This window comes from Andrographis paniculata, unplaced genomic scaffold, assembly GCF_009805555.1.
Source record: "Andrographis paniculata isolate CXL003 unplaced genomic scaffold, ASM980555v1 Contig83END, whole genome shotgun sequence".
In the NCBI taxonomy this organism is placed as follows: domain Eukaryota; kingdom Viridiplantae; phylum Streptophyta; class Magnoliopsida; order Lamiales; family Acanthaceae; genus Andrographis; species Andrographis paniculata.
Genome location: NW_026137621.1, coordinates 2181896 through 2197361, shown reverse-complemented (window position 1 = coordinate 2197361; position 15466 = coordinate 2181896). Strand labels below are relative to the sequence as shown.

The following is a 15466-nucleotide window of genomic DNA, read 5'->3' as shown; positions in this document are numbered from 1 at the left end:
TAATTTAGGTGTTTATTTAAACTCAAACATCAGTTTTAAACAATGAGGATGTTTCATGCAAACTTTATATTAACACATGGGTTTTTACGCAATACATAGAACACATGGTGTTTTATGCATTCTAAAACACAATGAGATGTTATATAATTTACTCAAAAAAAATAAAATTGGTAGGGATGAATGAGTATGGTAAACTTGTAGGGATATGGCAATGGGTTGGCGCCGAGACCCGACCCAAATACACATTGTTGGACCCGGCTATACCCGGACCCGACCACACACCCGATACTCGACAAGACCCGACAAGTTTGAAAAACTTTTACAATTTTTAGTCCATTATCACTTTTGTCTTGTATTTATCTCGCTGACAAAATATATCTCACATGTTTACAAAAGTCGATATTTATGTCCTTAGCCTGCGCGTGACATTTACACCACGCGCGATTATGCGCGATCACGCGTGGCCAAATGATAGAAATAACGACTTTTGCAAACATGTGAGATATATTTTGCCAGCGAGATAAATACAGGATAAAAGTGATAATGAGGTATACGTGTGAGATATTTTTTGCAATTTTCCCACGGGTTAACCCATCTCTTACCCGCAGTTAGATTGAATTGGCTCATTTAAACCCGTATCTTAATGAGAATGAAAAATTAAAATCCAACTCTCTTTGAACGTAGGTAGACCATTTTGACAGATCTACCTTTTGGAGATAGACCTTAGCCCAGAAACTTAGGCTCTTATGACCTTAGCCCAAAAACTTGACATGCATAACATATGAGTAAAAATTTATACCCGTTTCTACAATTTATTACATATGATTTTCTATCATCCAAATTAAAAATAAAAAATAAATAAATAAAATCAAGGATTGCTCAAACCTATATCAACAATTGCTTCATCTTGAATGTATGTTTCTTCATGCATTTATATTCTTGCTAATGAATCTGCGTCTTGTGGTCCATTTATTTATGTTAAACATTGGTCAAATCTTATTTGATAAAATTCTTCTCTCCAATCTTCTCATTATTTCTTGTTTTTTTAATAGATTTGGCACAATTCAACATTATGTTGTCTCATTTTTATTTTTTTTATGGAAATCTGCGCTCTGGGTTTTATGTAATAGCATGCAAATTTTGATTTTGAACTAACAAACTAACATTACGTTTATGCAACTTACGATAATGGAAACACATAGACTTCAATTTGGGATTACTCTGATTTACAAGGGCTTAGGATTCAACATTGTGAATGGAATTTTCCTTACGTTATTTTGGCATATGGACAAATGGTGGTTTAATTTATGTAGCAAAGACTTTCTCTGAGACAAAAAGTATATTTGAGGAAAGATCAAAACATGGAAACCCACTCTTTACATTTCAGTGCAAAGGAATTTAATGTGAGATTTTTTATTCCAAGAACGTAAGTGATTTACACAACCGGATATAATTAAAGATTGGTGGTGAGTGAGTTTGACAACATATTTTAGAAAGAGAAAAATTGAGTGAAACTCTCACTCTCTATCCATATTGATTCTCCTCATTTTGAATGAGTGTTCTACACTGAAATCCACCGGAGAGGTCGACGGTTATCAGAGATAATGGAGTTCCAACCGGAGGGGATGATCAGATTCTGAACTTCTTTGTTGTATGGTCGTTGTTAGTACGAATTTGTAGCAACGTGAAAGTGTGGAGGTATTTTCCTAGCTTAATCATGATAAGCATTAGGGTTGAATGAGTTGTAGTTGTTTTTGTCCTTAATCAGCACTGATGAGTGGAACTACTCTTGGATTGGCATCCCTCGGATGTAGATTAGTTGATAATCAAACCGGGTCAACAAACACCTTGTCTCAGATGTTGTTTTGTGTTATGTTTTGTTATTTGTTGCTAAGTCGTTGTTTTAATTGTGAACTGTCCACGCGTCGGAAGTTGGCACTTTGTTGGTATTCGAAGGAGATTTGTTCGATACATCACTTCCCAACAAATATAATCATGGTAGCAGTAGACCAATAATAAAACATGGCGCAGCACACATTCCGTGGCATGTAATAAGCATAAAGGTGTGTTTACTTTCATAGTAAATGAAAACAAAATAAGATAGGGGTAATAATGGTGTAACTGCATAGAGAACAATAGTAGTAAAGAAAGCTACTATTAGGGTTGGCAAAAAAAATGGAAGAAAGTTTCACATTCTTTATTTTGGTGGCGGAAAAGTCAAATCAACATTTATAGCTTGACCAAAATTTTGTAGTATAAATAGACAGCAGATGATGTATGCTTCATTTAACTTCCATAAAAAAAACACAACACAATAGTTTTATTACAAGCTTTAGCCTACAAGTCATATAGATATATCCTAATTAATTAATATGGCCAAAGTATATCTATTTTAATCATGAAATATAAATATTTTTTTATTGATATCTATATAATATATTTTTCCAAAACATAGAGTTTAAAATACTTACACATATTTTAATTTTTTTTCATGAAATATAAATATTTTTTTATTGATATCTATATAATATATTTTTCCAAAACATAAAGTTTAAAATACTTTCACACATATTTTAATATTTTTTTAATTATATATATATTATAAATTAAACGGATTACTTACCATTAAACTTTCAGCTTAAAATATTCAATCAATAATATCAACTACAACAATAATTACTCTTCACGCTCCAAACCAAAATAGGAAAAAAAAATGAGTAAATTATATAACACTACTTTTTATTTTAAAAATGCATAAAACAGTATTTTATTTATTGTGTGAAATCCCTTTATATTAATATAAAGTTTGCTCGAAATACCCTCATTGTCCAAAACTGATATTTAATTTGGTTCTAAATAAGTACCTAAATTACACAAATTTTATACAAATAAAAACTGTAAAATATCTTAATATTTTTTTGAATAAAATAAATAAACAAATAATTGATCAATCATTTATTTTTATAGTTTTTGTAAAAATAGGATAACGATTTGTCCCCAAAAAACTATAAAATGAATGATTAATCAATTATTTTTTTTTATTTATTTTATTCAAAAAAATTATTTAAGATATTTTTTATTTGTATAAAATGTGTGTAATTTTGGTCTTTATTTAAACCCAAACATCAGTTTTGGACAATGAGAATGTTTCATGCAAATTTTACATTAACACAAGGGGGTTCATGCAATAAATAGAATAAGAAGGGTTTTATGCATTTTTTCTAAAATACAAAGAGATGCTATATAATTTACCCTAAAAAATTGGTAGGAATGAATGAGTATGGTACACTTGTAGGGATATGGCAATGGGTCGGCACCGAGACCCGACCCAAATACACATTGTTGGACCCGGCTATACCCGGACCCGACCACACACCCGATACTCGACAAGACCCGACAAGTTTGAAAAACTTTTACAATTCTTAAATTTTAATTAAACATTAGACTCGGACTGGACACACTATAAATTTTACGTATTTTATTCAAAAATATTACAATAAAATAATAAAAGATATATATTAAGCTCATAAAAATATATATAGTATAATTTATATTGTTAGGAATTATTATTATGTTTTTTACATATAATTGATATATTAGTAATATATTAATCGGGTCCGGGTCCGGGTCGGGTCGCCCTTAGACCCGAGACTCGACTCAAGACCCGACCTGATTCCAATAAGTGTATACAATACCCGATTTGATACAAAAATAATTGAACCAGGCTCCAAATAAATGGGTCTGGTTTGGATTGAGTCTCTAATCTACCCGAATCTATTGTCATCTCTAAATATTTGAGAAGCACTTAATACACCGGCTGATTTATCCATCCAAACCAAGAAAAAAATAAGCAATCTTCGTCTTTGCCAATTCTGTTCCAGCAATATTGAGATGATAAAATCGGAATCCGCCGTATATTAAACCATTCAAATTCAACTAACAGGACTCCCGCCCTTCCTAAAAATTTAATTTTAAAAAATATGTATATTTTATATATTTATATATATATATTATGAAATCAAGAAATATATAAAATAATATTGGAATATTTTGTGAGAGAAAAATATATAAATATATAAAATTAAATTTGATGGAATATTTTATAAGTGAAAAATATATATATTTTTTGAAAACATAAAGTCCAAATAAAAAAATTTGAGGAAATTTGGCAAAAGAAAATACACCACGAAAAAAAAGAGGCAGTGGGTGGGCAAACAAACTCTTGGATTACTAATAAGAATAACAAAATCCATTGTTATTATTTATTTTTTTTCATATTTAACTTTGAGAATGCTATTAAATTAATTTTATTGTAATACCTCAGAGTTGGGCCGGTGCTTGGTAACTCCCGTGGATGAGCCATTGCTCGGCTATCCGAGATTGAATAATAATTAAATGGATTCAATAGACTACTTATCTCAATAATGTACACATTTCTTTTCGGAAACTCTACTGAAATAACTCTAGAGTTAAGTGTGTTTGCCCTAAAGTAATTTGAGGAAGGGTGACCCCATGAAAAGTCTCCCAAGGTGCGCGTATGTGAAGACAGAAACGCGGTGGAAAGATTCGTGTTGACATATGGGGAGATCCTGACACGCCTGACCTTGCGTGGCTTGCGGGCCGGAGTGTCATAGTTGGTATTAGAGCTGACCTATGACTGCACGCCCCTAGCAGTTTATGATTCTTGGGGTGCAACGGAGACGTTGATTCTAAAGTCAGGGAGGATATAATAACCCTGGAGTTTGGCCGGTGCTAGGCCAACTCCCGTATATGGATGAACCGAAGCGAGTTTGGCCGGTGCTAGGCCAACTCCCGTATATGGATGAACCGAAGCTAGGCCACCCAAGAATGAGTAGAGATTAAATGGATTGAATAAACTACTCATGTCAACAATGTTCACATTCCTTTTCGGGAGCCCTACTGAAAGAATTGTAGAGTTAAATATGCTTGATCTAGAGTAATTTGAGAATTGGTGACCCCTTGGGAAGTCTCCCAAGGTGCGCGTGATTGAGGACAGAAGCGCGTGACCGGGGTGTCAAAGTTGGTATCAGAGCCAATCTATGACAGCCCGCAGTCCTTGATCGGACTGATTATGGGTCTATCAATTGATGATCCTTGGGGTGCAATGGGAATATTGCTTTCTAAAGTAAGGAATAATGTAATACTACTGAAATATATGAAATAATATTTGATGAAATATTTTATGAAAAAAAACATATATTTTTTTTCAGAAACATAGAATCAAAATAATAGAATTTGAGAAAACTTGGCAAAAGAAAATACACACCATAAAAAAAAAAGTTGCGCAAACAAACCATTAGAAAATGTTATTAAAAATACATTTCTTGAGTTACTTAATCTTGTTAAGAAATAGGTGCTCCGCCAAAACTCTTCTTGAACACCTAAAATAGGGTCAACTCCGGAAATATGGTTATATCACGGTTATAACGGCTTACTGCCAACAATACAAATGTAAGCTTCCAAAGCAGTAAATGAGACAAAGTGTTTGATAACCCGGTTCGGTTGTAAACAAACCTAGTGGATTTCAATCCAAGAGAAGTTCTATAATTCACCTTGATTACAGAACAAATAACCAAAATTTCTTCAACTCATACCTCCACAATAGCCCATCTTGGAAAATCCCTCCACAAGTCTAAGTTGTCACAAAATCATACTGACAACGACCTCAAAGTAGAGCTGATCAGAGTTTTATCATCTCCGTTGATTGAAACTCCAGAAACTTCAATCTCTAACGAACTCTCCAGCGAGTTAGAATGCTAAACACTCATTCAATATATGGAAAATAGAAAGGGCAAGGTGAGAGCATCGAATCACACTTTTTCTCTCTAAACAAATCCCTCAAACCCTTGCTTACAATAAAAAAAAAACACACTCCTTATTTGACTATACAGTCAAGAGACTGTACATGCAAAACAAAGTCATTAATTTCCCTTATTCACAAAGATGGCATGGGGATTTTCTGCACAATTCTGAACATGCTTTGCATCCCCAAAATAATTTGTCTTGTATGGAGAGAAAGACAAACTGAACATTGATTGGTTGCAGTCTGAAGGTGTTAGCAATCAATAGGGTCAACATTGCTGTAAATGGAACATGACGACAACAGTAGCAAGAGTAAGGTGTACCCATTGCCAATACGGGTAAATAGAAAAAAATTTCTTTTAAGAAAGCTCATTTATGTTCAATTTATTTTGTTTCATTTTTTCTTGTTTTTCAAACGTTGTAAAGAGAATCAGTTTGAATACACAAAAAAAAACAAAAGTACAATTTTTTTTAATACTATCTCCGTCCCTTATCAAACTATTCATTTTTTCATTTTCATCTGTCTCATAACAAAATATCTGTTTCTTTCTTAGTAATTGTATTATTTACCTAATATCATGCAAATCGTATTACATTTATATCATACAATAGTAATAAGGTTATTTTTATCATTTTCTTATAATGTGTACTACACATCAATATTGTATTAATATTAATAAATTTACGTGCAAAAAAGCAAATTAATACTTATTTAAGAGACGGAGAGAGTATTAAAAGTCAAATAACCAATCTAAATTTTAATAAGTTTATAGCACTTGAACATTTTATTAATATAATACTCCCCGTGACATCTTTCATTTTTTTGCTCTCCCGTAACAATATGAACTGCATGAGCGATATCTGATCGAGTGACAGTTAAATAGATCAAGCTCCCAACAAGTTGACAATAGAGGGTTGGATCATCAACAAGAGAGCCATCATGAGGAGTGAGTTGAACATCGTAGACAAGTGGTGTAGAGACTACTTGACAGTCAGTGAGACCAGCTCAAGCAAGGAAAACAGAGGCATACTTAGATTGAGAGAGAAAGAGACCATCGAGAGAATCAGAGACTTTAAGCCCCAAGAAGTAACGAAGGGGACCCAAGCTGTAACACCCCCAGTTGGCTCATACTGGAAATGCTACCGCCACACTGCATCATGAGGTCGTCACCTCCTACTTCGGGCCCCACAACACAGTGTTAAGGCTAAAATTAATTATATAAGCATTTTATTATTCCCAAAAAAACAAGTTTATAAATATTTACAAAAACATACTCCCAAAACGGGAGGTTTTTCTAGTTAGAATTTACATATAATACATCAGATGCAGTTCACTCATTCAGCCCGTCTTTCTATCTCCCGAGACCTCCCCTGTCCCGGAGGTGCCATGCGTACCTGAATCAAATATTTTTCTTAAAAGCAGTCTAGAATTAAATCCATTTTAAGAACTAACATAAAATATGCCATGTCATGCTCGAAAGTAGAGTTTAATTTCCGTCATTTGCAAAATAAATGCCATGCCATGCCCATACTGAAATAATGTAACAATAATGTCAAAATCGACAACTCATGCACATATACCCATATACATATGTCAAAGTGAGCAGCCGGAATAACCTCGGCTCCATAATAACAGCTCACTAGACTATCATCAATAAATAGCCGGAAAATCCTCGGCTCAAGGAAGGACCTGGTAAACCCATAATAATATAACGGTCACCCGGTCACTCCCATATACCCACCATACGACTCCCGCAATCAATACATGGATACTCGAGCGTTGTCGCCATTAACCACAAGACACCCCATAGTCTGTGATAGCGAAGATAGGACCCTCCTGTCTAGCCCTACCCCGTGTAACGTAGTAGAATCCGTGCAACCTGGAATCACCCGAAGGAAACCCGGAAACTCTACTCCTCCTCGCACGCCCTAACGGGATCGCATTTGGAGTTTGGCATATGATCCTAAACTACCGGTAGACCTCACTAGTAGCTACTCCAATGAGTGGAACAACACCGAACACGAATGATTAGACCAAATACGTCTCAACTGCAATGGGTCTAATCCCTGAATGACCGTGCGACTAAGTCACCCAGTTGTCCGACTACTATCGTCCACTATCGCCAAAGTGTTACGGTACATCGGGGTCGAATATCCTAACCCCAGATGATGCCCTCGCCTAGCACTACCGCACATGGCGACTAAACGATAGATCCATAAAACATATCCGATAAATCGTGCGATGTGTGCAGCATGTCAATAAGTGAATTTAATGAAAAGGGCTGGTGAGACGGCCCACCTATCCTCCTTTTTATAAATTCACCAACACGATCAAATACGTATATCAAATATCGTAAAACGAAGTTTCACACATGCATATACACACACATATATACATATATAGATGCACTGACCAAATGATTCCACATAATATCATATCAATATCAGAATCAGAATCACATGCAACATAAATACCTAATTTCTTAAAATTAGATTTAATTCCCTACTGCTTACCTCCTACCGATACTTTCTGGATTTTTATAACTTCACCCAAATCTCCTCCAACGTACACCTGTCCCATTATTTACTCAAATCAGATGAGCTTTATGCTTATTCTCAGGAGCTACCTGCTTATTCAAAAGCTAATTTCTATAATTAACTCGTCGGGCTCCAAACTTTTATATTTAGTAGAATATGATATTCTAGCTATAAAATCCTTCTACCTCATAATATTTATATTGCCCGATTATTAAATAAAAATACGCAAAGGTATGAACAAGCAGGCAGGTGCAATATACTGCCGTTTTTTATTCGGCTTGGATTGGTACGAAATTCTCAAAATATAACGTCGGCGCTACGAATAGGCTATTAGCTAAAGAAATTCATCGATTAAATAGCTAAATAGCCAATTTTGAATTTTTAAAGAATTTCTAATTTAATACTCCAATATCAAAATTCGTATTAAAATTTATAATCGGACTCTACGAATAGCAAGGAATACCATACCCAAGTCGGAATTGGAATCGGACGGCTAAATCTTTTTCTTCCTTTTTTTTTTCTTCTCCTTTCTTCTTCTCCTTCGCGTTTCGTCTTCTGTCTTCCTTCGCAGCTAAGTTTGTTATATATATATATATAATTATATTATTATTATATATATTATATATATTATATTATATTATTAACGTTATTATTATAAATATTATCTTCATCATCATTACCTTTATTATTATTATTATATTATTATATATTTTATATTTTATATTTATATTTATCAATATTTATCCATTTAACAGTCTTTTTAATCATAATCAATATATAAAATAGGAATAAAATTTATTCCACAATATTAATTTCTTGATTCCAAAATATTATAAAAATATTTATTTGCTATAATAATATTATTTTATACATTCCGAAATCGGGGCATTACAATCCACTCCCCCTTAAAAAAAGATTTCGTCCCCGAAATCTAAACTCAAACACATAACAAGGCAACTTAATTAAACAATTGTGGGTATGCCTTGAACATTTCTTGTTCTACTTCCCACGTGGCCTCTTCCGCTCCATGTCTGGACCACATTACTTTCACCATACGAATATCTCGATTCCTCATGGTTCGGACCTTTGTGTCCATGATCCACAGAGGCTTTTCTTCATACGAAAGATCTTCATTCAGCTCTATCTCATCTGGAGATAAAATATGAGAAGGATCTGCAACATACCTACGAAGCTGAGATATATGAAACACATTATGGATACGCTCCATAGAATTTGGAAGTGCCAACCGATAAGCCCAATCACCAACTCGATCGACAATTTCATAAGGTCCAACATAACGCGGACTCAATTTTCCTTTAATCCCAAACCTTCTAATACCTTTCATTGGGGATACTTTCAATAAGACAAAATCTCCACTTTGAAATTGACCCTCACGTCGGGCTCTATCGGCATAACTCTTTTGACGATCTTGAGCTGCCTTCATCTTTTCTCTGATAATTCGAATCTTATTTTTCGATTCCTCAATCATTTCCGGACCCAGTATCAGTCGATCACTCATATCGTCCCAACTCAAAGGAGTTCTGCATTTTCGACCATAAAGAGCTTCAAAAGGAGCCATTCCGATACTTGCTTGATGGCTATTATTATATGAAAATTCCACTAAATCCAAGTGGTCTTCCCAACTCCCTTGAAATTCCATAGCACAAGCTCTTAGCATATCTTCCAGAATACGGATAGTTCTTTCTGACTGACCATCAGTCATAGGATGGAATGCAGTACTCATATGCAACTGAGTACCAAAGGCTTCCTGCAATTTTTGCCAAAATCGAGATTGAAAACGTGGATCACGATCTGATATGATCACCTCAGGAATACCGTGTCGTTTAACCACATAATGAACATATAATTTGGCCAATTTCTGCATACTCCAAGTCATACGTACTGGAATGAACACTGCTGACTTGGTCAATCTGTCTATAATTACCCAAATTGCATCTGTTCCCGACTTTGACCTTGGAAGTCCTGTTACAAAATCCATTGCGATAGAATCCCATTTCCAGAGTGGAACTTCTAAAGGTTGTAGCAACCCCATTGGTCTATGATGTTCTGCTTTTACCTTTTGACAATTTAAACATCGTGCAACAAATTTGGCTACATCCTTCTTCATGCCTTTCCACCAAAAATGTTGACGTAGGTCATGATACATTTTATTTCCCCCCGGATGCACTGAGTATGGTGTATTATGAGCCTCACTCATAATCTGCTCTTTCAAATCATTTCGATCCTTTGGGATACACCACCTCCCGTGAAATCGAAGACTCCCATCTGGAGCAATATTAAAATTTTGAGTCTGACCGTACTGAACTTTCACTGCAAGCTCAACCATTTTATTATCTTCCATTTGAGCCGCTCTAATGCGATCATAAATTTCAGGCTCAACTTGTATCATTTGCAAATATCCCCGAGTCATACCCCGTCCAAGTACCTCAATTTCCATCCGCGCTAAATCTTGGCACAGTTCATCAGCAACCGACATGAAGCCCAAGTTATGCCTTGGTTTTCGACTTAAGGCATCGGCTACAACATTTGCTTTGCCTTCATGATACACAATTTCAAGATCATAATCCTTCACCAATTCTAACCATCTTCTTTGTCTTAAATTCAATTCTTTTTGGGTGAAGATATATTTCAAACTTTGATGGTCAGTAAATATTCTGCAATGGGCTCCATAAAGATAGTGTCTCCAAATCTTCAAAGCAAACACCACTGCTGCCATTTCCAAGTCGTGTGTCGGATAATTCTCTTCGTGAGGTTTTAGTTGTCGTGATGCATAAGCAATAACTCTTTGATTCTGCATTAAGACACATCCCAATCCCTGCTTCGAAGCATCACTATACACTTCAAACTCCTCACCTTCCACTGGTAAAGCCAAAATTGGCGCTGAAGTTAATCGATGTTTCAATTCTAAAAAGGATGACTCACACTCGTGATCCCAGTTAATCTTTGCATCCTTTTTCAGCAAATTAGTTAATGGTTTTGCAATCTTCGAAAAATCAAGAACGAATCGCCGATAATATCCTGCCAAACCCAAAAAGCTTCTTACTTCTGATTGATTGGTAGGTCTTGGCCAATCCAAGATTGCCGCCACTTTAGAAGGATCTACTGAGATACCCTTTCCAGAAACAACATGCCCCAAGAAAGCAACCTCCTTCAACCAAAACTCGCATTTGGATAACTTGGCATATAACTTTCTTGCACGCAATATGTTTAATATTACATGCAAATGTTTTGCATGCGTCTTTTTATCTGGGGAATAGACCAAGATATCGTCAATAAATACCACCACAAACTGATCGAGGTATGGTTGAAAAATTCTATTCATCAACTCCATAAACGCAGCCGGGGCGTTAGTCAACCCAAAGGACATAACCGTGAATTCATAATGCCCGTATCTAGTCCGAAAAGCTGTCTTCGGAATGTCATGCTCTGCAATCCTTAGCTGATGATATCCAGATCTCAAGTCAATCTTTGAGAATATAGTTGCTCCTCTCAGTTGATCAAATAGATCATCAATCCTCGGAAGAGGATATTTGTTCCTCACCGTGACTTTGTTCAGTCCACGGTAGTCAATACACAACCTCAAACTTCCATCTTTCTTTTTCACAAATAAAACTGGAGCTCCCCAAGGCGATGTACTAGGCCGAATGTAACCCTTATCTAGCAATTCCTGTAGTTGCAATTTAAGTTCGGCTAGTTCTAAAGGTGCCATCCGGTATGGAGCCCTTGATACTGGCTCAGCACCCGGCACAATATCAATAGTAAAATCCACCTCACGAGCTGGTGGCATACCCGGAATGTCATCAGGAAATACATCAGGAAAATTTCGGACTACAGGAATATCTTGCAATCGCTGCTCCCCTTGCGTCAAATCTCTTACCTCACACAGATATACTGGAAACCCCTTACGAATAAATGATTGAAATGATAGGGATGAAATTACCTTCATAAAAGGTTGTCTGGCAGATCCTGCATAATTCACCAGTTCGCCCATCGCTCCAACCAGCGAAATTGATCTTTTTCGACAATCAAATTGAGCTTGATATGCCACTAACCAATCCATCCCCAATATTACATCGAACTCGGATAGCTTGATGCCCAACAAGTTAGTAACAAAATCAACCCCTTCAATACTAACCGGAATCTGCATATAAAGCTCTCGGCATTCCAGCACTTCTCCTGATGGAAGTAAAACTTCCACTACCACTTCTACTGATGAATTCAGACCCAATCGTCTAACTAGACGCTTAGATATGAACGAGAACGTTGCACCCGAATCGAATAACACAAGAGCAGGAAAACCGCAAACCAGAAATCTACCCGTTAAAACCTCACCTGGATGATAATCAGCTTCTGCTTGGGTAAGAACATTTATTCGACCACGCTGGTCAGGTCCTCTGCCTGGCTGCCTAGATGACGAACGTGACTGACTTCGTCCCCCTCGCCAAGATGATCCTAATCCTCTCCCTTGTGACTGCGAAGACGGCGGCTGCCATGGCCTAAACCTCGGTTCTGGAAACTCCCTTGCAGTTACCACACTTGGACATAACCTGGCAATGTGACCACTACCACCACATTTAAAACATGTCAATGGAACTTTATCACAACGAGTACCTGGGTGGCTTGTTCCACAACGCCGACAAACAGCCCCCGATTGCTGAGACCTCTCCTGACTCGGTTCATTAATCGAAATCCCCTTATACGATGGCCCAGACCTAAACATTTGCCACCATTTCTTTTTACCCTTGGGTTCATCCTCCACTTTAGCTTTTCCCTTATCTCGAACCTGATGTTGATAACCTATTTCCTTCTCACTCTCCTTTTGTCTGACTTCCTGCTTCTGATAAAATCGGGCAGCACGCTCGTAAGCCTCATACAATGAACTGATATCCAACACCGCTAAAGCTTCTTGAATTCTGTGTTGCAACCCGTCTACAAAATGGTCAATTCTGTCTCGCTCACAGGAAAAGTAGTCAGGAACATACATCTCCAACTCATTAAACTTCACAAAATAATCCTCAACTGACATCGAGCCCTGCTTTAAGTCCAGCAATTCTTGCTTCTTCGCTTTTCGAATATGCGACGGTATAAACCTAGCCTTTAACTTTGCTTTAAATTCATCCCAAGTCATATCCACTTGGTCTACACCTGCAGCTTCTTCACCTAACCACCACCGATTTGCTCGGCCTTCCAAGAAATAGGCTCCAATATTAACTCGTTGATCTGACGGAACCTGAACAACACGAAATATCTTTTCCATCTTTTCAACCCAAAACTCAAGGACTCCTGGCTCCACTGAACCAGAATATATTGGTGGGTTATGCCGCATCACAGCGTCAATGAAACTCCTCTGTTGAGGCATCATCGCGGCCATAAACTGCCGAAAGAAATCCTGACTAGGTGCCTCTGTTGGTACATGCGCTGGCACAGGATACTGTGACTCATCAGACGAAGGATCAAACTCTGGGCCTTGAATAGCCCTACGTACACCACCACCTCGAGAATTCGACATACTGCCCCCAATTTTTCCTGATTCAATATCAATTCAGCACACAGCTAAACCAAGCATAACAATAAAAGATAGATCACATTAACATGAATGCACTCACAAAACCCAAACCTCACCAAACCAATTCAATATCATTATTATTTTCAAAACCTTTTTAATTCAAAGAGCCAAAATCTATCAAACCTAGGCTCTGATACCAACTTGTAACACCCCCAATTGGCTCATACTGGAAATGCTACCGCCACACTGCATCATGAGGTCGTCACCTCCTACTTCGGGCCCCACAACACAGTGTTAAGGCTAAAATTAATTATATAAGCATTTTATTATTCCCAAAAAAACAAGTTTATAAATATTTACAAAAACATACTCCCAAAACGGGAGGTTTTTCTAGTTAGAATTTACATATAATACATCAGATGCAGTTCACTCATTCAGCCCGTCTTTCTATCTCCCGAGACGTCCCCTGTCCCGGAGGTGCCATGCGTACCTGAATCAAATATTTTTCTTAAAAGCAATCTAGAATTAAATCCATTTTAAGAACTAACATAAAATATGCCATGTCATGCTCGAAAGTAGAGTTTAATTTCCGTCATTTGCAAAATAAATGCCATGCCATGCCCATACTGAAATAATGTAACAATAATGTCAAAATCGACAACTCATGCACATATACCCATATACATATGTCAAAGTGAGCAGCCGGAATAACCTCGGCTCCATAATAACAGCTCACTAGACTATCATCAATAAATAGCCGGAAAATCCTCGGCTCAAGGAAGGACCTGGTAAACCCATAATAATATAACGGTCACCCGGTCACTCCCATATACCCACCATACGACTCCCGCAATCAATACATGGATACTCGAGCGTTGTCGCCATTAACCACAAGACACCCCATAGTCTGTGATAGCGAAGATAGGACCCTCCTGTCTAGCCCTACCCCGTGTAACGTAGTAGAATCCGTGCAACCTGGAATCACCCGAAGGAAACCCGGAAACTCTACTCCTCCTCGCACGCCCTAACGGGATCGCGTTTGGAGTTTGGCATATGATCCTAAACTACCGGTAGACCTCACTAGTAGCTACTCCAATGAGTGGAACAACACCGAACACGAATGATTAGACCAAATACGTCTCAACTGCAATGGGTCTAATCCCTGAATGACCGTGCGACTAAGTCACCCAGTTGTCCGACTACTATCGTCCACTATCGCCAAAGTGTTACAGTACATCGGGGTCGAATATCCTAACCCCAGATGATGCCCTCGCCTAGCACTACCGCACACGGCGACTAAACGATAGATCCATAAAACATATCCGATAAATCGTGCGATGTGTGCAGCATGTCAATAAGTGAATTTAATGAAAAGGGCTGGTGAGACGGCCCACCTATCCTCCTTTTCATAAATTCACCAACACGATCAAATACGTATATCAAATATCGTAAAACGAAGTTTCACACATGCATATACACACACATATATACATATATAGATGCACTGACCAAATGATTCCACATAATATCATATCAATATCAGAATCAGAATCACATGCAACATAAATACCTAATTTC

General features: G+C 36.9%; 1 long non-coding RNA gene across 1 annotated transcript; it reads right to left on the bottom strand.

The window, feature by feature from the left end:
• Positions 1-6952: 6952 nt before the first annotated feature.
• On the bottom strand, positions 6953-8903 carry LOC127241814 (uncharacterized). Its single transcript, XR_007836628.1, has 3 exons — positions 8830-8903; positions 8338-8395; positions 6953-7218 (listed from the first exon to the last, which is right to left on the bottom strand). It is a non-coding gene; the product is annotated as an uncharacterized LOC127241814 (long non-coding RNA).
• Positions 8904-15466: the final 6563 nt, after the last annotated feature.